Source organism: Monodelphis domestica, chromosome 3, assembly GCF_027887165.1.
Source record: "Monodelphis domestica isolate mMonDom1 chromosome 3, mMonDom1.pri, whole genome shotgun sequence".
Lineage (NCBI taxonomy): Eukaryota > Metazoa > Chordata > Mammalia > Didelphimorphia > Didelphidae > Monodelphis > Monodelphis domestica.
The window spans coordinates 412662541-412688828 of NC_077229.1; the positions used below are offsets into that span (position 1 = coordinate 412662541).

The 26288-nt window shown below is 35.0% G+C and overlaps 1 protein-coding gene across 1 annotated transcript in view; it reads right to left on the reverse strand.

Annotated features, from left to right (window-relative positions):
* The window catches only part of RIT2 (Ras like without CAAX 2), a 565628-nt gene that overhangs the window by 537578 nt on the left and 1762 nt on the right, over nt 1-26288 (reverse strand). The window lies entirely within an intron of this gene.

Below are 26288 nucleotides of genomic sequence, written 5' to 3' on the forward strand. Positions count from 1 at the left end.
AGGCAAATAGATATCTATATGAAAAGGAGGGGTAGAAGAAAATGAACCTCATCTCATCTGTACTGATCAAAAAGGGAAAATTATATACATACACTCATATGCTTGTACACACATAATTAGCTATGAATTATATATATAATATGTATATCATAGAAACATAGATACATGTGTATTTATACTATCTATTATATATGTTATATGTACATATATGTATGTATGTTATAGAAAATATAAGAAAATTCTTTCAGGTGAATATGGAGAAGGTAGTAGTAGTATAGGGAAACAGGAAAGATCTCATATAAGTAAATAAGTCCTCGTGCTTACCCTGAACTTTGGGAAGAATTCAGAATTCTAAAAAATATAATATCAACTATGATTTTTTTTTTGCACTGTTGCTACAAAATCTCTGTACTCTGATGGTTATCATTTAAAGCATGAGTACACAGTCACAGAAACTTACAATTGCCTAACTGGTGGATGATAAGGAGAGCACACAAAATTATATGTGATATTTTTGCTTTTGCTTTCTAGATGTTTTTAATGCTATACTATATTATTATAATTTATATTATGCAATGAGAGAAAAATAAATAAAGGAAGTCATTATTTTTTTTTAAGAGTTCACTAAGGATCCCAGGATCTTTTGGTTTAATAGCTTAAGATGTTCTATCACAGTGATAGTGAACCTTTTAGAGATGGAGGGCCACACCCTGCCCCCTCCCTACCCTGCAAATCAAGTGCCCTGACCACTCTCCCCACTTACCCAATGCATGAAAGGCTGAAAAAGCTCCCTTTGGACTGCTGTGGGGAAGTGAGGTTATGGTATTACAAAAAAAGTTTAAGATATACAGTAATACTTACTCCTTAGGAATTCACAACATAATTGGAGAGATTAGATTTACAAAAGACAAATCCGTAAAGAGACAATTCACTAACTGCCAAATCAGTACTACTTAAATCAAGTGCATGTACAAAGAAACAGGGAATCATTCTGGGTTAGAAAGGTTAAGGAAGGATTCATGATATAACCTGAGCTGAATAGTTGGAACAGAATTCAAAAAGAGAGCAGGGTGATAACTATATCAGTCGAGAGGAATGGCATATTCCAAGGTTTGTCAACAGGAGTGTGGCAGTTGTGATCAAAGGGTAAAGTGTTAATTAATTTAGATTGGAGGTAAGACTAGAATGATGGTCTTGGGGTGTATTTAATGCTAGCCTAAGCACCTTGGCTTAATCCTATAAGCAATTGGAAAGACATAGAAGGTTCCCTGTAAAAAAGTCTCCTTCTAAACTTTTCCAAAAGAATGGGCTCTAAGGACAAAGCTTAATCCGGGATTCAACCAAGAAGCTATTTTACAAATCAAAGCAAATGTCCAGTCTTTTCCAAGATAATTCATAACCTTTAAGAATAAGACATTTTTTAATATCAGCACAATTAAACACAAATGGATATTAAAAACTCCAAGATGATTAATCAATAAAGGTGGAAGCAGAGGACCTTATTAGTTAGATAAGAATTAGCTGGTGTAGTTAAAGTGCTAGCTGTAAAAGCATCAAATTAAAAATGATCACACATGCCAAGAGTGATGGATGAGGAATCTTGGAGAATGGAAAAGGTGTGACCTTCTATGCAAAACTTGAACTGGACCAAAACACTGAGCCTGTCACAATTTCCCTGATTTTAGGTCTCATTTCTGAAAGAAATACACAAAACAAGGCATTTTACATTCCTGAAAGTACAGCACAGACACATAAAGCTCCACAAGCACTATCTGGAAGTCACTTTGTAAGACTATAGAGAAACTAAGTATATAAGTGTAATGATTTTTGCAGCTAGGCTTAGAGAAGGATTTATATACACCATAAACAGGAAAATATGGGCTTTATCCTAGAGACAAAAGGAAATCACAAATTATTTTTGAGCAAAAGAGGGACAATGGCAGATAAAAGCACTCCTACAGTTATTCTTGTAGCTAAATTGAGGATGGTCTAGGGAGAAATTGGAAGTGAAAAGACAGTGTAAGCCAGAAAAAGATGAGGATTTAATGTAGTGTTTTATCTATTTGAACATGAAATATAGATGAATCTGAAAGAAATTTTAATTAAGTAGAATTGATAAAATTTTAACAGTTAATTGATATTGGCATAAAGTAGAGAGAGGATTCAAGGATGACACTGAGGTGGAGAACCTGTGTTACTGGGAAATTTCATTATTGTCTTCAATAGGAATAGATAAATTAGGAGGGAAAACACATTTATATATATATATATATATATATATATATATATATATATATATATAAATATATAAAACAAATTTCATATTAGAGAAGTTGAGACTAGGATACTAAAAGACATTCTGGTCATGTACAATGAGACTTTAGATGACAGATTAGAGATTAGATCTGTGGAAATATGGATTTGGAGATAAATAAAAATGTGTATATATATATGTACACACACATATATAATGGACCAATGGGAGCTAATAAGTTATTGAGGAGAAAGAGAGAGAAAGAGAGACAGACAGAGATAGAGAGAGAGAGAGAGAGAGAGAGAGAGAGAGAGAGAGAGAGAGAGAGAGAGAGAGAGAGAGAGAGGAGTGATTGCTACATCAAAAGCTATAAAGGGCTACACCAAAAGCTATATAGAGGTCAGATGGAATAAGGAAAGGTGATTATTGTATTAAAAAAAGATAAAAGAGGGAAGTTTGTACCCTGAGGGAAGTTGGAACTTTTGGTATGGAGAGGGGAAAAGAGAGAACCTCCTTCTCAAAGAGGGGTTCAGGGGAAACAGAGAGAGGAGAGGAGATTTGAAATTTTTCCCCCTTCTGCCTTCTCTCCTTGGCTAAAGCTGCTCTTGTCCCTCTTGCCCCACTCCACTACTTGAGACTGAAGGGTCTCCCCTTGATCTGTTCATTCACACTCAGCTTGGAGAACAGATAACTTTTAATGTCAACTCAGTCAGGTAATACAAAAGAAAATAAGGGGCAGGGAAGAATGGAAAAGGAAATTGGGGAAAGGAGGTCCCTGTCTCTATCTAAACCCTTTCCCTTCCCTCCTCAAGTATGGGAGGAAGTCAGGCCTTGGCAGCCTGAGCCCTCTGAGAGAAAGTCAGGTTGACTCACCCCTGGGCAACAGGAGCTGAGGTAAAGTCTGCTCAGGTTTCTCTTTGAAAAGTCCCTTCAGTTGGGCAGTGTTGGGGGAAAAGATTTCCAGTCACCAGCAGGAAAAGTGGGTAACTCTCAGGAGAAAATCTTTTCCCACCTTCTGTCTTCACTCACTGCTCTCCCAGCCAGTCTTCAACTCTTCTGGATTCCACTCCTTGGGTTCCTCTTATTAATTAATTAATCTACTTATTGATTTATTTATTCATTCATTTATTCATTCATTCATTTATTTATTCATTTATTTATTCATTTATTTGTTTGCTCATTCATTCATTTATTTGTTTATTCATTCATTCATTTATTTGTTTATTCATTCATTCATTTGTTTGTTTATTTATTTATTAGATTAATTTATAAGAATCTATTGATGTAACAATGTGTGGAGATCATAAAAAACTGGAAATGATGGCCAGAATGCAATTTCTTTCAAAAGGAAACGAGGGTTGTTTAAAGGAAAAAATATAGAAGGAATATTAGAGGGATATACCTAAAAAGAAGAAAAGTTTAGCCCCAATGGAAAGAGAATGCAAATAATATGGATTTGGAAGATATAGGATTGAGATAACAGAAGGGTGGGACAGAGAGATAGTAAGAGTAAAATCTCATCAAGGCTTAATCTGAATCACAAAGATTAAGAGGCCATTTTAGTGAGCTTCCCACAGCAGAATCCTGTGATAACTGAAAGTAGTATTAGTATCAATCTATTCTTTCAAAATCAGCTGGGAAAAGGGGATGAAGCTAGCCAGTAGTTTGTGATAGATTTCTGGGTAAGTAAATACCAGAGTTTCAACTATATTCACACTTAAAACCAGTTCCTTTCCCTCTTCCAAAGATGATAAAGAACTCTTCCACAAGGGCCTCACAAAAGAGGTATAGATTCAAGATTCTTAGTTTTAGAGGGCTGAAGCTCTATTGATTTTTTTATCTGACAGTTTGGTGAAATCTAATTGATTAGGTAATATAGCCACAAATGTAAGGTCTTTCCAAGTTGAGCAGGTCACAAGGCAGTGTCAGACAAAAGCTGCAATTTGAGTCACACTCATGGTGTGGACCCAGGTCCATCACTCATAATTTCTATGCCAGATTATAATGAATTTGAGTAGAACATGAGGTCAATAAAACAAAGAATTGCTGATGACCCAATGCTTTTAAGTAAATTATTTCCAGATTCATTTGGATCTCATTAAAATATTAATTGGGTTTATTTGCATGAGGATTTAAACTATTAATATCATATTTGGCAAGATTGTGTTGTATTTATAGAGATACCACATTATAAATTTTTTAGAGTAGTCTTCTTTCCCATCACAATAATTTCTGTATGATCGAATGAGAATTAGAGATTATATGTCAAGTCAGTTTCAGTTCTATGTTAGAAGTGGTAGGGAATAAAAAAAAAAAAACCCAAACTTTGTGAGCACCATCCTCACCTATATAAGGTTTAAAATCTACTTGAGGGAGGGGAAGGCACAGTAATTTTCCATTGCTAGAGAATGTCTCCTCACTGAGAGCTTTATAGACCAATGACATTATCGGTGTAGACCAAATGATGACAACAACAAAAATAATAGTGATGACCATGATTATGATGAAATATTAATAACTGCTAAAATCAGAGGAAAGATAGGAAAACTAATCACTATGTGAGTTCAGAGGCAAGAGCTATGAATAATTAGAGAGCAAGATAATATATATTAGATTATAGATTTGTCTCTTTATTATCTGAATAGTAAGTGTTTTCTTTAAGATCTAAATCCCCAATATTCTTCCTACTCAAACATTTCCCAGGGTTTCCATGACTCCATATCAACTTCTACATAGAGCATATTCTGCCATATATGGATACAGGGTTTGTGAGTTATTCAGTATGGTAAAAATATAAATCATCTGATATATCTTATGGGGTTGCCAATGGCATATGTTACATTAAATTGTGGTTGGACTCTGAATATATATATAGGTGGTCACCAGGGATTTTATTTCTAAATCCCCAAATGAATTACAAAAGTAAATGGAATTTATGGTAGTTTATTTACCATAGAAGGAAGATATTAAGGAAGAGAAAAAAGGGAAGAGAGAGAGAGAGAGAGAGAGAGAGAGAGAGAGAGAGAGAGAGAGAGAGAGAGAGAGAGAGAGAGAGAGAGAGAGAGAGAGAGAGAGAGAGAGAGAGAGAGAGAGAGAGAGAGAGAGAGAGAGAGAGAGAGAGAGAGCACTCTGGCTTCCACTGATACCAGTTAGAAATTCTAAGCCCCAGCCTGGGGAAAAGAGTCTCAAGATGATGGGCCTTTCCTGGAGGCTTCATGCCTTCAGAAAGATGGGTTACTAAGTCAGTCTTTCACTCACTAATAGTGACTGTCTAAAAGGATAGCAGTCTGAGGTCTCCTACACAAGTTCCTCCAGGGTCCAGTTCCTTTTCCAGTCTCTCCTCAAGTGACTGTCCTCCAGTCTTTACTCCAAGTCAGAGTTATTCCATTCCAAATCTTTTCTGTGGTCCTCTTCTTAAAGATCTTTTTCTCTTGTGTCACCTCCCCTAAATTTCACGGCTATGAATCATAGCAGATGCTCTGCTTTAGGACTGCCCAGAAGGGAATTAGTTGATTCTAATTCATTACCCACTATCACACACATGGGTCATAGACCTCCCACCTCATGATTAAGTAGGAGATTTACACCCTTGGTAATCAGATCTAACATGGACAGATCTTCCCATTCAACTTTTACATTTTTGGGGATTAAGTCAAGAAACAGACAGAGGATTACAATGCAATCTTCACAATCAAGGAAGAGCTAAGTACCTTCATTGTTACAATCAGGGGAGAGCTAAATTCAGTCTTTACACATATAACGGATAAATGTATTTTCTAGGACAAGTTAATTAAGATCTTTCTAATTTCATACTTATCACCTTATCTGCTTTCTCTCTGCTAATTAATTATGATAATTACAATAATAACATGTATATTGCACTAAATGTGTAAACTCATTTTACAATTGCAGAAACTAAGGCAAACAATTTAAGTGACTTTTCTCAGGTCACAGTGGCAGAATTGGGTTTTGAATCCAGGTCTTCTTGATTCCAGGTTTGAAGCTGTTAAAACTCTTTAAAGTTATGTACTATTTGGATAATCCCCAGAAAGAATTAGGGCATAGAATAAATTTAGAATAATGATTATTATTTTATTGTTATTCTTATTTTTATCCTACCCATAGTGACTAGTTTTATAATATTAAATAAATGCCAGGAGTCCAACATTGCTTTATTGTTTTTATCTAAAAAACCTTTGAGAAAATCATCCTCTTAGTGAAGGAATTCATTACATATAAGGAATGGCATTCAGATATGTAGCTTTCAGTAGAGAATTTGGAGATAAGACAAATTTTCTTGTGGGCATTACAACTGAAAATGCAGGGGGGAAAGCATTTTTTACTTGGATTTATATAAAAAAATTAGTATATTTTAATGAAATGTACACACATGCAACATACCAACCTTTCTAGCCTTTTTCATATATGTGTGTGAAAGAGGTACATAGGCAAAGGTAAAGGCTGATGATAAATTGTCCTTTCCTCTTTTAAAAAATGTATTTCTTCTTTCAAGGAGTCAGATAACATAATACAAACAGGGGAGAGTAGAAAGGTAAATAGCAAGGGACAAAGCAGAAAGATCATAGAGGCAAAGAAGAAATTGTATTAATTTTTTTTCCCCAAAATGTTAAGGCAGCTATTTTTCCCCCTGGATTAGCTTCTTTACTTTTCACTGCCCTTTCGTTTAAGCTGAAAAAAAGAGAGACATGTTTCTGTTCCATATATAATAATTTTCCCTTTCATTTAGACTCTTTTTGAGTCTAAAGGGAGTCCATTCCATTCAATAATTATGAAAATAATAATAATGATAGGTATAATATTTGTTATTTAAGGTTTATATCATGATTTATGGCATTATTTTATTTTGTCATCTTAGAAATTCTAGAGGTGGTTATTATTATCTCCATTTTACTGATAAGGAAACTGAGTCAGAAATTTTAAATTATACCTGGAGTCCTATAGGTAACAAGTATTTGAAACAGGATTTGAAGTCAGTTCTTCCTGATTCCAATTCTTGTGTTCTGCTCATTGTGCTACAAATCTAGCTCTGAACAGCTAACATGTGAAGTACATTATGTTAGTTGATATGAAGAATAACTATAGATCTACATCTATATCAAGATATCCAAATATAAATATAGAGTTAGAAATAGATAAATGTCATGATCCATGGCCTAAAGGACTCATACACTGTGGATTTTGAAAGAAGAGATATAAATGTGAAAAAGACAAATAATATGCTTTTGTATTATATAATAGTACAGTTGAAGCAGGAGTAATGGAGGAAGAACAGGTCTCAGTTATAAGAATCTGAGTGCATTTTCCAACTCTGTCATATTTTATATATGAACCTGACCGAATCATTTACCTTTTCAATATCCTCAGCAACTCTCCAGTACCATAAAATACAGATGACTTTCTAATCCACATTATAATAGGGGACATTTGTTCTCCAGGCATTTCTTATCCCAACAAAATTACAGATATGGAACAAAAAACAAACAAATACTCACCCACTCTAATGAACTTTCTCTCAAACAAATGGTAGAAAAAGCCTAACTTAACCAAGAATTCAAAGGTTAATCTCTTCGAATTGTCAGGACACTCTACATAGAGGAAACACCACGATAGCTGGCCTTGAAAGCATATGGACTAAGATTGACTTCTGGTTGCAAAGCTGATGAAGGAAGAAATACTGGGAGATCACTCACTACCCTCTAAACTACCCCAGAAGAACAAAAATGCCTCAAAATAAATCCTGAAGCAGAAGAACCATCAGAAAAAGGGGTATAGCAGTGATTTGGTTCATAATAGCCTGGAGATTCAGCAAGGAGGACCCTTCTCACTGGGGTATGAAGACAGTGTGTTGAAATAGTCACAGAGGAACTCATATATGATATAGCACAAGCAGTAGAACAAAGAGTACAGTTTCATAATTTAACTTCAGACCTTTCTGTGTTTATCCAAAACTAATATGTTCATCATTATTTGTGGTATTATATTCCATCATAATCATATGACAACTTGTTTAGCCATTCTCCAATTGATGAGTACCCCTTCAATTTCCAAGCCTTTACCACTATAAAGAGAGCTGCTATCAATATTTTATAAAATACTTTCTTTTCCTTTTTCCTTGATCACCTTAGGAAATGAGCCTAAAACTGAAATTACTGAGTCAAATTGTATACACAATAACTCTTTGTGTATAATTCCAGATTTATCTCCAAAATAGCTGAATCGGTTTAGTTAAAATTTAGTTTAGTTAGGATAAGGAGTTAAAAACCACGATAGCTAAACTCCATGTTCAAACTCTTCTTAAATGGACAGAGGTTCTTCCACTTGCACTGTTCTATCTAAGGATGAAACCCAGAGGAGACTTACATAGTTCCCCATATGAGATATTGTATGGATAGGCAGTCTGGATAGGAAAGACCACTAAACCATCTTATATTTCCATGCTGGGAGGGGAATGCCAGTTATACACCTATCTGACACAGATACAGGATAGGCTGGAAGAACTGAGAAGGCTAGTACTACTAGTGCAAAGGGTCCCACTAGATGTCTCATTACATAACATCAGGCCAGGGGACAAAGCTCACAGAGCCCAGATGGATTGGCCCATATGATGTAGCTCCCACACTCCTACATCAATCAAAGTAATAGGAAAATATTCTTGGTTTCACACATCTCATGTTAAACATCATTACGCCCATGATAATATGCCCAAAGACAACTCAATGGAAGTCCAAGAATCCATTCAAACACAGATGCCCCAAGAACAACTCTTGATAAATAAACATAGAGTCCATGAATCCAACAAAATAGCATAAGATAAAATAAAAAACTAAGTAGAGATAGTGAAACTGAAACCAAATAATGTCCAACACAGATAGTATAAATTTGGGTTAGTTATATCAGGGAGCATTAGCGTAGCCTTTGAAACCCAGGAGGAGTGGTTCCTTGTGGAACATGGGAGTTCATTTGGGTGGAGATAGAAATCCCTTAGAATTAGTAAATATATACAAATATCCATCTCAAGCCTAAACTAAAATATCATTAACCTCAACAATCAACCAAATAGGAATATAATAATTGCCTTATAATCACACATTAAGAAAGACACCTACATTCATTACATAAAAAAAACCTCACTTGCACACATGAAGATGGCACAAACATCCTGTATAAAGTTTCACTCACATGCATCAACATATTCACTCTTACATGCATGCACACGTTAATCTTACACACATGCATGATCCTCTAATTCTGGATACCTGAGATCATCTTTCAAGGTGAGATGACAGACAAGTATGTATCCTGTAAAGGAGAAGGTACCCACCCTGGACTGATGACTACTTCAAGCAACACCAAGGGATGGAAGACACACTGAAAACTGGAAAGAACTTTGAATCAAAGCTATTATGGGGCCAAACCCAGGGTGAGTCAACCTGACTTCCTCTCAGGGGGCTCAGACTGCCAAAGCCTGAATTCCCCCTAAACTTGAGGAGGGAGGAAAAGGGTTTTAGATAGAAATAGGGACCCCCTTTTGCTCACTTCCCTTTCCCATTCTTTCCCTGCTAATTATTACTTTGTATTATCTCGATTGAGTTGACATTAAAATAGTTAACTTTTCCCCAAACTGTGTGTGAGTGAACAGTTCAAAGAGAGACCCTTTGGTCTCAAGTAGTGGAAGGGGGGGACAAGAGGGACAAGAGCAAATCTGGGAGAGCAGCCTTAGCTAAGGAGGGAAGGCAGAAAGGGGAAAAAACTTCAAAACCCCTCTCTTCTCTTTGAGCTAACCCTAAACATCAACTGTCTCCCCTGAACTCTGCTTTGAGAAGGGAGGTTGCTCCACTCTTTCCGCCTCTCTATACTGAAAGACTGAACCACTTTAATATAATTAACCACCCCTCGAATACACTAACAATATATTTGTGTCCCCATTTTCCACATCCCCTTCAACATTTGTCATTTTGCCCTATTTATTATTTTAAGCAATCTGATAGATATGAAGTATAATCTCAGAGTTGTTTTGATTTGAATTTCTCTTATCAATAAGGTCTTAGAGCATTTATTCACATAGATATATATATATATTGCTTTAAATTCTTTATCTAAAAAACTGTATATTCATTTCTTTTGACCACTTATAAAATGGGAATGACTTTTATTCCTATAAATGTGACAAAGTTCTTTATATATTTTAGATATGAGACCTCTATCTGAGAAAATATTTATAGATTTTTTTCCAACTTACTCCTTTCCTTCTAATCTTGGCTACATTAATTTTATTATACAAAAAAATTACAATTTAATGTATTCAAAATATCTTTTTAATATTTTGTAATGCTTTCTCTTATTTATTCATACATTCTTCTCCTATCATATATCTTATAGGTAATATGTTCCCTGTTCTTCTAATTTGCTTACAGTATATTCCTTTATGACTCTGACGTTTATCCATTTTTATTTCTTCTCTGTAAATGGCATAAATAATGGTCTATATCTATTTTCTGCCAATCTGCTTTCCAATTTTTCCAATACTTTTTACAAAATATTGAATTATTTCAAAAACTTGGACCTTTACCTTTATTAAATTCAAGGTTACTAAAATCTTTAATAATCCTTTAATCTTTTAGAATCTTAATACACTTTTAAAAAATAATTTCCCAGAACTAAATATAATACTCCACATGTAGGCTGAGTAGGTCAGGAAAAGATCAGAGGACCTGTTCCCTATCATTCTCTAATATATGTCTATTAATGATGTCAAAATTGGGGTTAACATTCACAGTGAATGATAGCAAGACTATTTTATCTGATTTATATTGCTTAGGCATATTTGATTTATTATCTACTTTTCTGATTGATTTATTTTTTAATTTTGCCACTGTTAGATTTAAAATGGTTGAAGGCTTTAAACTGTAACAGTTAAAAGAGTGATGTTGTAAACTGTAGTGAGTTAAAATGATGGAAGATATAAATTGTGATAGATATAAGAGAGGGTGAGTAAATTTGACCGCAGAAAATATGTTTCACTACAGTGTCTTGGTTTTTAAATCAAATATAAGGTGGTAACTAGGGAAATATTCCCAATTATTCAAATACCCAAGTCAACTGGGTTTTATAGAGATTTTAATTAACAATACAATGAGTAATCAAAGAAAGAGAGAGAGAGAGAAAAAAATATAAGTATGAAGGCCCTTAAGCCAACATGGCCTAGACCTGAGTCTTAAGAGAAAGAGATCAGTCGGTCAGTCTTTTAACACTCACAACAAGGTCTGCCTAAGCAAGGGTTCTAGTGACACCAGGCCAGCTCCATCTCAGCTGACTTCACCAGAGAGAGTTCCAGACAGAGTCCTCCTTAAAGAGCCTTCCAGCCAGAGACTGTTCCAAAGGGCCTCTCTCCAGAGCCTCCAGAGGGACAGAGTCCCCTCAGAGGAGCTCCAGAGAGACCTCCTTAGAGATTGTCCTCCAAGAGCTTCCCTTCTCCAGAGCCTCTCTCAAGAGATTCTTCCCAAGCGATCCTCATCAGAGATCCTCCAAAAGGATTTTTTTCTCAAGAGATTCTGCTTTTTCTTATATAGGGGTTTTTCTCCTATGTCATCTCCCCTAAGTCCTTACATCTACCAATCACTGTAGACGTTTTCCAAAGGACTGCCCATCTGAATTCCTGCTAAGTCAACTAATCTCCTTAGTAAGTCTGAACCAGAAAAAATGCTGCTGTGTCGACTAATCTCCTCAGTAAGTCTGAACCAGTGAAAACATAGCTGAGTCAACTAATCTCATTAAGAGAAAACTTGCCCGACCCTTTTAGGTACCTAGCATCTCATTGTATCAATTCTAAAAACAGGCATGGCTCAAAGAACTCCTTGCCTTATTATAAGCATGGGTCCAAGTACTTTCATTGTTTAGCAAGGAGTTTTCTCCCCTAAAGCAGTCTTAAGTAAGGGTGGAGTAGAGGTCCTCCCATTTCTGCTCCTGGCGAGTTCTCACATCAAAATGGGAAATATTTCCCAGTAGGGAATTAGTTCTAATGGAGGTTTCCTCAATGTGGAAATTTTTAACATTCACAAGTCTGAGAAATTTCAAGATTTACACCACTAACTTTACTAGATTTTATTTTCCTAGATCTAGCTCATTGTTTAGTGTATTGATATCTGTCTCAAATATGCTATCCAGTTTACTATTGATCTCTTTAATCTTTCTGTCATCTACAATGTTAATAAGCATACTTCTATTCATTTATCTGTCACTGCTAAAATTTTAATAGAATAGGGCAAAGAATATCATTATTTTCTGAGAACAATAATCATTGTTTCTTGTTCTTATACTCCCTTAAGTTATTGTTTTATATCTCACTTCTAAACTTTTAGACGTCTGTCTTCAACTATTCAGTGACTCCATTACTACTCACAAATTCTTTAATTTTTTTAAAAAAATCTGGATCCTGCCTTGATCTCTCTTTTAAAAGTAATCACTGGGAATTCTCCTTTCTCTTAATATCTCTCTACTTTCCTGATTACTCTGTCTCCTACACTGTTTCATCATAATCCTGAGGTCCCTTTGAGTTTTCCTACCCCACAAAGCTCTACTTTCTGCCTTGTTATGTTTTCCCTCTATAGTCTGCCTTCTGTCCTACCCCACGTAAATCACAGTCACCACTTATTGACTTCCTAAGGCTTCACTATTAATGTTCAAGCTATTCTCAAATCTATATCACCTACCCCTCTTTTTCACTTGAACTACAGTCTGACTTTTTTCACTGCCTGCTGGACAGTGTCAATTGTATTTCTGCCAACAACCATGCTCTTTGGAATTTCAAGTTTATTTTTTCAGTAGCAGAGTTTAATATCTTATCATCCTTTAAATTCCCCTATTTCCAGGGTTAGCTCAGTATTTTGAGAGCCAGGTCAAGAGAAAGTAAGTCCTAGATTCAAATCTGGCCTCAGACACTTCTTAGCTGTATGACCCTGGGCAAGTCAATTAACTAGTCCTTACTACTCTTCTGCCTTGGAAAGGATACACAGTATTTATTCTAAGATGGAAGTTATGGGTTTAAAAAAATAAAATAAATAAATTCCCCTATTTCTATTGTTGTATTGAGTAAATCACCTTCTTCCCTGGCACACAGACACACACAAAATTAGATTTTTTTTAACCTACCTCTTTCTCCCAAGTTCAGTATCTAATCAGTTGTCATGTCCTACTGATTATATTCTTTTTTTTTTTTAGGAAGACAACATTTAATAAGCACCTTTAGTGTGAAAGGCACAGTGCGGGCACTGTGCCAAGATACAAAGACTGACACAGACAAACATTCTGCCCTTGAGAGGGCTTAAAGCCTAACATGGGTTTATGTAGTACAAAAAACAATGTAAAACAAAGGAACAATTACTCCATTCTTTGCTATTTCAAGTCTTGCCCAGTTGTCATTCCCATTCACCCCTAAACAAAATTGCTACTGGCTTTCAATTTGGAGGCCACCCACTCAATGACTCAATTAGTTCTCTATAGAGGATTAACTGAAGAACTTTTCATTTGATAAGATGTTTCTGTCACTATTAATTCTCCAGATATTTTTCAAATGGGAAGGGCAAACTCTGTAGGTGAATTGGATTGCTTTAACATAGGGGCTACTTATTCCTATCCTTACTACTCTTTATCCCCAATTCCCCAACCCCAATTTGCCTGGAAACCTAGGCTGTCACTGGTTTTAGTCATAGTACTAATAGCCAAGGCCCCCTAGAAATCCAGCTGGGCTATCTCTCAATGACAGGTACATTTCCTTAAGTAGATGATAAAAGTTACAACATTCAGCCACATCTTCAAGAACCTTTCCTACATGGGAAAAGCTTCATATCATATGAGACTTGGTTTTACTCAAGCCTCTTCCTTTCTAAGACAGAAAATACAAAACCAAGGGATGGAATGGAATGGTTTTTTCTATCAAGACGAAAACAGTGAAACTGGATCACTTGGCCCTTTCTCTTCTTACTTCTTCCCAGTTCACAACGCTTACACCTCTTAATGGCAAGCATCCTTTTTGTCCTGCAGCTGGGTCCCAAACATTCAAGCCTCAGTACAACCCTTTTTGTGGTCTCTGCCTTTTTCCTGAAAATTGGTTTGGTCTGACCACCATAGCCACTCTGCTTCCTGTCATAGAGCCTTCTCTCAAAGGGTAGCACTAAGCTTCCAACTGGGCTTCTCTGATGTCCAGGCCACTGGGGTCCCTTGGCCGAGCGCTCATAAGAGAGCGCTCAGCCGAGGATGATGACAAGCTGAAAAGGACAACCGCCTTCGAAGGATGACAGCAGAAGCCCTACTGATTATATTCTTGAAAATCTTTTTTTTTTTCATATTTTTCTCCTATTCTGCATTCCAACTCATTATATCCTCATTACTTCTAAGCTGGAATACTATAATGGCCTAATAATAATTCCCGTTTTTCTGACTTCATTGTTTAAATTGCTTTCATAGTTTTCAAAATAATCTCATTAATTCATAGTCATATCAGTCCCTTGTTAGAAAACCTTTAGTTACTTCCCCCATTGCCTATAAATTAATTTAAAAAATATTTTCCTGTCATTTTGTGGATTTTAGTAATCCATTTTAACCAATCAAGCCATATCTAATATCCTTATTTCATGATAATACATTGGAGGATCTACATTCCATCCAAACTATTTTATTACCTATTTATTTATCTCTTTTTAAACAGTTCCACTACCTTGCCTTCAAACAATCTTTTCAATGCGCCTATAACACATTCCCTTCATAATTTTTCCTTTTTAAATAGTTCTATTCCTTTAGTGACACAATAAAGATATCTCCTTCAAGAGGCTTTGTCTGAGCTTTCTGCCTGAAAATTATTTTTTCTCTCCTCATATATCTTATGACCCTTTATTTACTCCTTTACTCAATATGTATATTTCATCTTCATTTCATAATGCCATTTGTGTTCATGATATTTAATAGAGTATAAGTTCCTAAAAGATAGAGATAATGCTATTGTTTATCTTTCTGTCATCAGCACCCAGCAGAGCTAAAGTAAGATGTCTATACATATAATAGCCACTCATGTGCATGTATATGTATTTGTTCCTTTGAGTAAATGAAATTAAACCATGTATTAAGCTCATATTATGTGCCATGTACTGTACAACCAAAAAGTGAACTAGCACCTGCTTTCAAAGAACTCACTTTCTAATTGTTGGAGACAATACATAAAAAGGGGTTTCAAGTACAAATTATATACAGCCAATGTGGTATTAAGGGTATAGCAATAGGGTGGATGTCTGGTGGGAGGAAATGGGCATGAAAATAGTAGTGGACTTTGGAATCTAGGTTCCCTTGTATAGGTGCCAGAATAGATGTCAGGTTCCAGGGAAGGAGGGGGTTGACTCTATAACTCTGTTTACTTCTTCCCAAATTTTATTACTGATAGAGAAGGCATAAGGGATACTCTTAAAATATATTCTGAGACAAAAAGCAAACTATGCCATCCTGAAGATTGATTTCATGAATATTAATTTCCCTTTCTATTATGATAGAATCAGGTCAATTTCTAAGTTTTTTTTTTCAGCTACCCACAGAGTCTATATCTTTAAATCCTACTTAAAAAGAAAATGAGAAGAAAAGGTTCTTAAGGTATAAGATGTGAGGACATATTATTACCTGTTGGTATCTAGTTGCATCCATGACAGTGATATAAACAGGTAATTAAAAAGAACTACTTTGGGAACTATATGCGACATAGGTTGAAGTGAAAAGAGACTAGTAGCTAGCAGACCATTTCTTAAATCCATTTTGGCATGAATATATAAAGGCCTGAAATGGCATGGTGAGAGTAGGAATGGAACAGACAGAATAAATTTAAAAGTACAGTGAATAGATGATATAGTTACTGACTAGACTTGGGAGTCAGAGTGGGAGAAAATATCCTTTTTAAGGATGATAAGGGGTCACCTAGGTGGTTCAATGGATTGAGAGTCACGCCCAGAGACAGAAGGTCCTGGGTTCATATCTGACCTCAGACACTTCCTAGCTGTGTGACACTTGGCAAGTCACTTAACCCCCATAGCCTAGCTCTTACCCCTTCTTCCACCTTAGAACCGATTCACAGCACTGATTCTAAGACAGAGAGTAAAGGTTTTTAAAAAATTAAACAAAGATGAGCAACACAATTCTCAGTCCTTAAATAGGGAGTCTTAGGGTAAAAACACAATATCAATGCATGTGATTATTATTTTTACAATTATTCATATTACTGTGGCAGAAAACTACTTCTCTAAGCTATGGTATACTTCTATTATCATGATTTTTTTCATCTATGTTTTTGTGACTTAGTTTTCACTCAAACAATAAAACTTAAGTGTGATCATCATGAAGGCAGTTGGAAGAGAAAGTCTAAGAGTCCCCAACATACTTTATATGGATATAAGATGAGGACAGTTGTTGACCTACATCATAGTAAGTCCTACCTTAGAATTCCCTTTGGCAATGAAATTAGCATTGGCCCACACCTCCTTAAGCAAACAGATAATAATATAATGAATGCATAATAGAGGCAAAAAAAAAAAGATATGCTGTCAGGTCAGATGAGAGGGAGATTACTTGTGGTTTTCATCAAGGATGGCTTCACAAATAACCTGGCTTTGAAAGACTAGCCCGAATCTGACAAATATCTGTCAATATTTTATTTTATTCTGTGTCCATACCACTCAAATTCTGTTGCTCTGTGATACAGGTGATATATAGTTATTGTTCCTATTTTAGGGTGAAGTATTTTGCCTAAAATCATTTAAATCAGTGGTTCTCAACCTGTGGGTTGTGACCCTGGTGGGGGTCAAACGACCAAAACACAGGGGTCACCTAAAGCCGATAGCTTTAGCTGCTGAGAAATTGCGCTACTTTATAGCAAGATCTCAGAAAGGATAGGGACCCTGCTGCCCGCACATTGTACTAATAATAGTTACCTATAAGCAGCCCTCCCCCTATGAGGGGCGATGGATTTACCCTGTTGCTCGGAGACCAGACTCAAACAGAGACCCAGAGAGAGCATCCCGGTGCTGGCTCTGGAGGGGTTAAGAAGGAGTCCTGGAGTGGATAACTCCTGGAGCGGATAACTCCTGGAGTGGATAACAGAGCCAAGTAACCCCAGCAAAGTGAAGCCTCAGCTTGAGCTGGAGGGAGACGATAGGAAGAAAAAGGCAGTGTTTGCAAACCCCCTCCCCAGGCAGGACTTACCTCCTGCCCCAGAGCTCTGGTTGCCTCCTGCTGAATTAATATTTCTCAACATATAATTAAATATTGTTTTTGTGATTAATCACTATGTTTAAATTATGTTTGATTTGTAGCAATGAGAATACATAATGCATATCAGGTATTTACATTCCGAATCATAACTGTAGCAAAATTACAGTTTTGAAGTAGCCACAACATGAGGAACTGCATTGTGGGGTCACAGCATTAGAAAAGTTGAGAACCACTGATTTAAATAATAATATACCATCCTTGAGAGTACAGATATTCATACTCCAACTTCAATATGAAAGGAGGCAGAGAAAATTTGAAAACCTAGAGTTTGAGTGATGGCTCCACTGCTTACTTGCTTCCTGATACTAGAGAAATCATTTTATTTACTTTTGAATTTCAGTTATCTATAAAAACAAACAGGTAAGAGTAATCAAATATTCTTAAATTTTTGGATCATGGATTTCTCTTTAATTTTGGTGAAGTCTATTGGTCTTTTAACAGAATAACGAATAAAATTAAATTAACAACATGATAAATGGAGACGTATATTAAAAATAAAGAAGTGTTGTTTTCCCCTTCCAAGTACTTAGATCTCCTAAAATTCTATTTGTGGAAGGAATCTTTATAATAGATGATTCCTAAAGCCCCCTCAAGCCCAAATATTCTATACTACATTTCAGCATATTGTGCTTCCTCTCCATCAAATTAAATGAAAAGTAGTCTGTGCCCTCACAAAAATGCTAATAATAATAATAATAACAACAACAACAACAACAATAAATGAAGATCTCTGATATATCCATTTGGCTGAATAACCTGTCCTATATGAACTTAAATGCATAGCACATATAATCTTGGAAATACTTCTAGTTAATATTTTCCTCTCAGAATTGTATTTCTTTTTTTTACTTGTCTGAATATCTGAAAATAAATTCATTTTCTACTGAGTCCATTAAAAACCTCCAAGCCAATTCTTGCTGAGTCAGTGGTAGTGAGTGATACCTCTGGCCTAATGAGTAAGAGTACAATTAAGGATGAAACCAATGGGTTACAGGATTGAAATTTTTTTTTCTTTTTCCTTACTGTGACTTTGGTATTTAAAGCATAAATGTCTAGAAAATGCGAAGAGAAGAGCCTGAGAAAATAATTTCTAATGTTTCAGTTATAAAAACCTAAGAATAAGGACAAAGAATGTTCTTTGAGGGATTTGCATTGACTTTATTAAATTTATTCATCAGATTGGCATTTAAATTCATTCACAATATGACTCCATTTTACCTGTCCATGCTTATGGCATATTGCCATGTCTCACACATTCTACATCCTAGTCAAAACTGATCCCTAAACCTAAGTTTATGTCTTCCAATTTCATGCTTTTTCACAGGCTTATTCTGTGTTTAGAATATTCTCCCTAATCAAATCCGACTTTCAGAATCTTTAACTTTGTCCACCAATAATGGATTCATTTCCCTCTAGAGGTTAATGTTCTTTCCCTATTCCTCTTTATAATGTATGTATTTATCATTTTACATGTATAAGTTCTTCCCCTCAATCAACTATAAGTTCCTGGAGGGCAGGAGTTGGTCCTTTCTTGTTCTTCTTGTTTTCCTTTTCTTATTGTTCTCCTCTTCCTCCTCCTCCTCTCTTACCTTCCATCTTAGAATCAATGGTTCTAAGACAGAAGAGTAGTTAGGGCTAGGCAATGGAGCTTGAGTGATTTGCAGAGTCATATAGTTAATAAGTATCTGAGGACTGATTTGAATCCAGCACCTGCCATCTCTAATCCTGGCTCTCAATCTATTGAGACCCCTAGGAGTTGTTTTCTTTTTCTTTTTCTTTTTCTTTCTTTTTTTTTTTTTTGTTGCTGTTATCAGCCTTAGACCTAAGAACAGATGCTTCATTAGTCCTGGTTGGTATATATTAGGTCATACGATCCCTTTTTAGGTCATATGATCCTGTTTAAAGCCAGAAGGAACCTTTGCAATCATGTAGAGTTAGTCTTTCATTAAAAAGCCAAAGAGTTAAAAAGAAAACAATTTCCCAGGTGGTAAATAATAGAGCCAGGATTTGGCTCAGGTGCTCTGATTCTGAATCAAGTATTCTTGCCATTACATTATGTGTTAAGTGTTCAAATCACCTTTCCATTTTGATCATGTAAACATGACCATCAAGATTTATTTTTGAGGTGCTGCTTTCTTTTCTTTTCTGATGGTATACATTGCAAAATATAGATAAGCTATTGAGAATTTAAAAAGAAAGTTCTACAGAAAAAAATCTAAACTTACCAACTATATCATTTACAAACTGAGAAGAGGCAGAGAATATTCATTTACTTTAAAAAGAATTATTTTCCTTTATAAAATAACTAACCACCAATAGTTTATTCTGCATAATACAGTACACTTATGTATGTATGTAGGGCCTGATCTGATTTATTTTTCTAAAGCTTTTATGCCATTTTGCAGTAATGCACTTTTATATAAAGAAAAAATGTGATTAGACCCTAGAGTACAATGCAGGGAAGTTTACCCTTTTCTGTCCGCCTGACAGACATGAGTGAGAAATCTAAGTTTATAAGGCTTTAAGATTTACAAGGCAATTTACATCCATTGTCTCATTTGAACTTCAGAACAACCTTCTGATGGCAAATGCAATAAATCCTATTTTTCCCATTTCACAGATGAGAAAATTGAGGTTCTGAGAAATTAATTCACTTGCCCAGGTTTATATAACCAGAATGTAAGGTCTCTTCCAGTTTTCTAAATTTGTGATCCCAGGGGATAATAATTTGTTTCTCTTTATTGAATAGAATGGCTCAGGAACTATAGAGATACCATGATACATGTTATTGTAGAAACCACTCACAGTGATAAAAATCATCAAACTTTTAAAGCTTAAAGTTGAAGGAAGTATAATAAAAATGTCTATATACACTTATGTACACATGTATACATATATTTTTGTGAACTCAATAAATGATTAAAAACAACCTGGAGAAATTATCTATTACAATATATTACAGATCAATCAGCAACCATTTACGTATCTACTCAGTACATGATTTTTGCTATGTATTGAGGTTAGGAAAAAAATATATTCCCTTGCTCTCAAGGGTATTATATTCTAACAAGTGAGACTATTTGGGTGATATGAGTATATATGCAATAATTATATATAAAATTTAAAAAATGATAATATTTTAGAGAGAGAGAAAGGGGGATCAGGAAAGATCGAATGGGATTTGAGTCAAATTGTAAAGACAAATTGGTCTTCTGAGAGATATAAATGAAAAGAATGAATTCAGGCAAGTGTGGGTGTGGGTGGGGATGGTGCAACCTAACTAAAGCCAGAGATAGGGCATGTGGTATCATGTATAAAGAAAAGCTTGAAGGTCAGTTTGTCTGAATCATAAATATATAAAAGGATTTAATAAATAATATTTTGTATACTATCACTCATACCTCTTTACTCTCCTTTACAACTCATTTTTATAAATGTTGTTTTCCCCCATTAGAATAAACTATATGTTCTTGGAGGGCAATGCCTATCCATCTTTCTGCTTGTATGTGTAATTAGAGAGCTTAGTACTTGGTCTCGAACAATGTAAATGCTTCTTAACTTTTGTTGAGAATGAAAAGACAAAATTCTCTCCCCAAGTTCAAACAATAAGAAATGGAATCCATGTCTTCTGACTCCAGAGTCCATGAACTTGCTGTTATACTAGGAAGTGGTTCCCTTCCCCAATTAGTTTTCATTGGTCATAGGAAAAAAATGAATTAGTAGCCATTTTGAATTCTTCTGTAGAATCAGAAAAAGGAATAAATTATTCTAGTGGTGATTTTCTTTGTTCCTAATGAATGCATACTTGTGTATATATGTATATCTTTGAATTTATGTGTATGCATACATATGTGTGTATGCATAATATACCAAAAATTGTTTGTGTAGGGATTCACACGGTGTCAACTAAGCCATTTGTACTCAAGACCCACAAATGAATTTTGATTATACATTTTTTTATAAAAGGGTTGTTTTTAATCATTTATAAGATTAAAAGCAAGCTATATGATCTTGGCCAAGTCACTGAAATTACTTGAACCTCAATTAAATTGATAGCATCTTTCCTTAGTGGGAAATTGCCTATTGACAATTGAAGGATGGAGCTGGAAACTTTGAAAGTTAGGTGTTTTAAAAATTTTACTTCTTTGTTTTTGTTTTCCCTTTAAGCAAGTAGACCTATATTTTCATGAGTACAGAAAAATCCTTATGTGGATTTTCTTTTAGTGGGGCAGATTGTCACTTCCTATGCAATATACACTCTTTGAGAGACTTTCACGACTGAGAGGTTGTGATTTATATAGGATCATATCAAAATTTTGTACTATATGTTGGACTTGAACAGAGATCTTCTTGAAATCAATGCTAGCTTTCTATCTGCTCTGCCATGACACTTCTAAAGATTCTTCTCAACTAGACTCTCAACCCCAAATCAGAGATTCTGCTTGATTAATGATTGAGAGGACTGAGAACCCCACACTCATTTTTCTGTCAGATATGACACAATTAATTAAAAAATGATAGTCCCTTAGTCCTGAAAATAGTACTTTGAGAGTTTCCAAACAATGTGTTTCTATGTTGAAAAGTCAAATAAAAATGAACTGCTACGGAAGAGTGCAGTACTACTACCACATTTACAAGAAGTCAATACTTTTGCTTCTAGAGGTCTACTTTTACTTCTGTTCCCTAAGAAGTTAATGTGTTTCTCCTCCAGTAATTTTATCTGAGTGGAATTTTTCCCTCAGATTTTCTCAGCACACTTTGTGTTTCTTCGTGAGCTGCTTTTCTGTGCCTTTCAGTATTTCATTCAAAATGTCCTTTATATCCTCCATTTAGTAAAAACGAAGGTTGAGTGCTTTATAAATGTGTGTGTGTGTGTGTGTGTGTGTGTGTGTTCATTGTTTTGGACAGAGTAGAATTGGAACAAGTCAAAGGCCATACTGATAATTAGCTCTTATTAGCTAGCATTTACATGGCACTATAAGGTTTGTAAAGGGCTTTACATTTGTTAATTCATTTGATCCTCACAACAATCCTGTGAGAAGAGCTATTGCTAATGATGATATTAATTTTTCCTTTATAAGGACATATTCATGTATGTACTCATTCACACATTTTATGCATTACTCATGTACAAACATGCACATATATTACATACATGTAATGCCTTATATGTGGCTGAATGTATCATGTATATACATATACATGAAGAGGGATAGACAAGAAAGGAAAATTAGCAGAATTTACAAAAACTTTTAAAAAGCTACATGCCTTGAAGGCATATGTCTCCTGCACCCTTGGATTCTAGCACTACTCAGAACATTAGGAAACCTTAGGGTTTCCATAAAGTTTAGGAATCCTTGATGTCATACTCAGAAAGTCATAACAATATATTAAATATCCCTAACTTCCTCACAATAGGTTATTATGGGCAAAGAACTTAATCTATACTTCATATTTCTCTCCTCTCCTATAGTACTTAGCAAAATGCTTTGTCAATAAATAAACAATTTTTGACTAATCATAAAAGTCAGAGTTGTAAAGGACATTAGATGTTACTTAGTCCAAGTCTTTCATTTTACATATTTTGATGCCTAATGTATGATAGAATTGATTTTTTTCAAATATTTTATCATTTTTCCTATCATACATTTACCAAGATATTTTATATTGTGAACATTAAGCAATTTCAGAGTATCTCTCAGGACATTTCATTATTCTATTGTACTTAACTTCCAAATTTGTAGGAGAACTTCAAAACCCTTCTCTGACATGGAGGCCTGTGGTGGAAATCATGGACAAGAAAACATTCTTTGGTCCTTTTTTGCTGTTTTTGAGCATAAAAATCATCTAGTCTTTCTTTAGCTCATGAATTTATTACAAGAGCGGTTCTCTGATTAGGAGAAAGGTTATAGAAAAAAGTCAGTGAACTGAAATCTACATTTTGTAATTAATACATTAGGGATGAAAAAGAAAAAAATGTTGTCTCTCATTAGTTAAATGCAGAATAAAGCACAATCAAAGGATGGAACCAAATCATGTGAACTGCTAAAAGAAAGGTGATCTATGACAGAAGGAAGTGGCATAAGCTTTAGGCTCTGATTTTAAATAATCTTAACCAATCTATTTCTAGGAACATGGAAATGAAGAAGTTATAGTCTACTTGTTTCTGAATGCTGATGTCTCTTTTCAGTGGATAAATAATGAGAACAAAGAACCACAGCCCAGGAATTTTAGTCACACAAATTTAAACTATGATTCTAACCATTTGGCTGCATCATTCTTTTTAATTTGCTATTGTAGGAAAATATAGTTTACCTTCTGGATAAAAAATAAAGTATTCCTGGCTTATATAATTACTGTAGTCAGACTAATTGGCTCTCTCTTTCCTTTTCCTATTGAGGCTGATGATACTGACTAGAAGCTCATATTTAACATTATCACATTTGGAAAAGTAATTTCCTGAAGATCTAATTATGGTCAATGCATTTTTTTTCTTTTTTTGTGCAAAGCAAAAATGGGATTTTCTCTGGAAATCTGTGACAATAGTTAATCAAATACTTCATATTTAGAGATAGCATAGGTGCATATTTATATATGGCAGCACAGGGGAAATTATTATCTCTAATAATAGAATATCTCCTTTGAAAGATACTTTATTCCAGATCATCATGTTCTCCTAGCTGCATGACTATCACTCTAGCATAGGATAGAGTTTAATCTAATTACCCCATCTCCATATCTGTATATCTCCGCAGTTCCCAAAGACTCATAAGGAAATAGAAATTAAATGAAGATAAAATACTACTACTAATAATTCACATGTAATTGCTGCAGGCATCTGTTTCACCTAAAATCTACAAAGTCCAATCCTCTCCTTTTTTCTCCCTCTCCTCTCCTTTCTTGTCCTGTCCTCTTCTCCCAGCTTTCCCTCTGATCTGATTTTCTTCACTTTTGCCCTCTCCTCCTCTTTTTTATCTGATCATTTCAAGGTTTCTCACATTCTGACTCACTTTGATTTTATATGTTTGTATGCATGCATATGTGCATATATATACATATAAATACATACAAACATAAAATTATTTTTTCTTCTAGTTCCATACTTTCACACTTTCATGATAAGCATACATGAACACATACATTATTAAAGAATGTATGAGCTCTACTCACATGAATGTATATATGCATGTGTATCTCTGTCTTTATACATGTACATGTGTAAATGTGTGCATGTATAGAATGGAGATAACAAATACATGTATTTGCATGGGGAATAGATGATACATATTTCTTATATGTATGTGCCTTCATATTGTCTTGTGTCAGTATGTATACAAGTATATATACATATATACCTACATGTAAGCTATTTAGTACTGATACCTTGGAAATGCTTCTTAAAATGCTTAGCCATTTCACAATTGTAAAACTTTTCTTTTGTGACTTCTCTCACAAGGTGACTCTTTTTTCTTGCTTTGACAACCATTTGAATGCAGAGTACTTCTAAAACCTTGTTTCCCCTTCCCTAACTTCACTATTCCATTTAATTTTGCTTCCAGTACTGACACCTTGCTACCTCCTCAATCTAAAGGTTTCTCTCATTTCTTCCCTTTCTTATTCCTTTGGAAGTCACCATCAGTGTTTTGGTTTCCTCATTCACAGAATCTTGGAATTGACTTTACATTGTTTTATCCCAGACTAAAGTTGCTATAAAGCCTGTAGCTTTTCATTGCACAATAACTGAGTCCTCCTCTTTACTGTGACATTTCCACAATTAGATCCCTAATGTGGATCTTAAGAACGTGCCTGGAAATCATTATGTCCCTTTCAGTGACATCCTTGCCCTAGGCTTTCTCAATCCAATCAGACTCAAATGCTGCTGCCATACTCATCTTTCTAATCTGTCATTTTTGGCCTTATTAATCCCCTCCAGAAACTCTCCATCTGATGTGTGTTTATGTGTGTATACTTCATCATGCCTTATTCTGATAGCTTTTAGTTTAACTTTATTCTGTTAAAGTTTGCTTCAGTAGGCCAGCTTCCAGAGAAGCTATCTTTTTCATCTTCATAGCTATCTCTAATTTCACAGCTCCAAAAATTCTTTCTATCCTTCAACACATTTCTTGTTCCCAGAAAAAGGGAAGGGAATACGATACAATTCATATACTGTCTTAAGCCTGTCAACCTTCTCTAAGTTCATTGAGCATTTTTATAACTTGTCTCCACATTCAAAACATTTCAGGAAACATTTATTTGCTGTATATTCTATGCGAGATAGGATCCAGGTGGCAAGAATATTTATTATTTAATAAAAAATTCCTAACCTCAGTGGATTTGTAGTCTGTTAGGGGATTTAACAATAATATCTACACAGCAGTAGCAACCACAACTAATGGTTATAATGTACTTTTTTGAAAATATGATGTTTTTAAATTAAGAAATTTTTAGTAAAAAAAAAAGAGCCTGACCCAGATTCCCAAAGTTTGGGATCAGTTTCTTTCTCTGATATATGCTCAATCTTTGATCCTGGACAAGTCACTTAAACTCTTAGTGCCCTAGGCACCTCTAAGAAAAAGTTCCTGCCTGTTTTGGTAAAAGAAGATTTTTGCTCATCTAGAAGTTGCCTATAGCACTGAAATAACAGGTTCAGGCCTTATCCCTATTCAGCACTTTAATATTTGCAAAACACTTTGCATAGTGCTACTCACAAGTA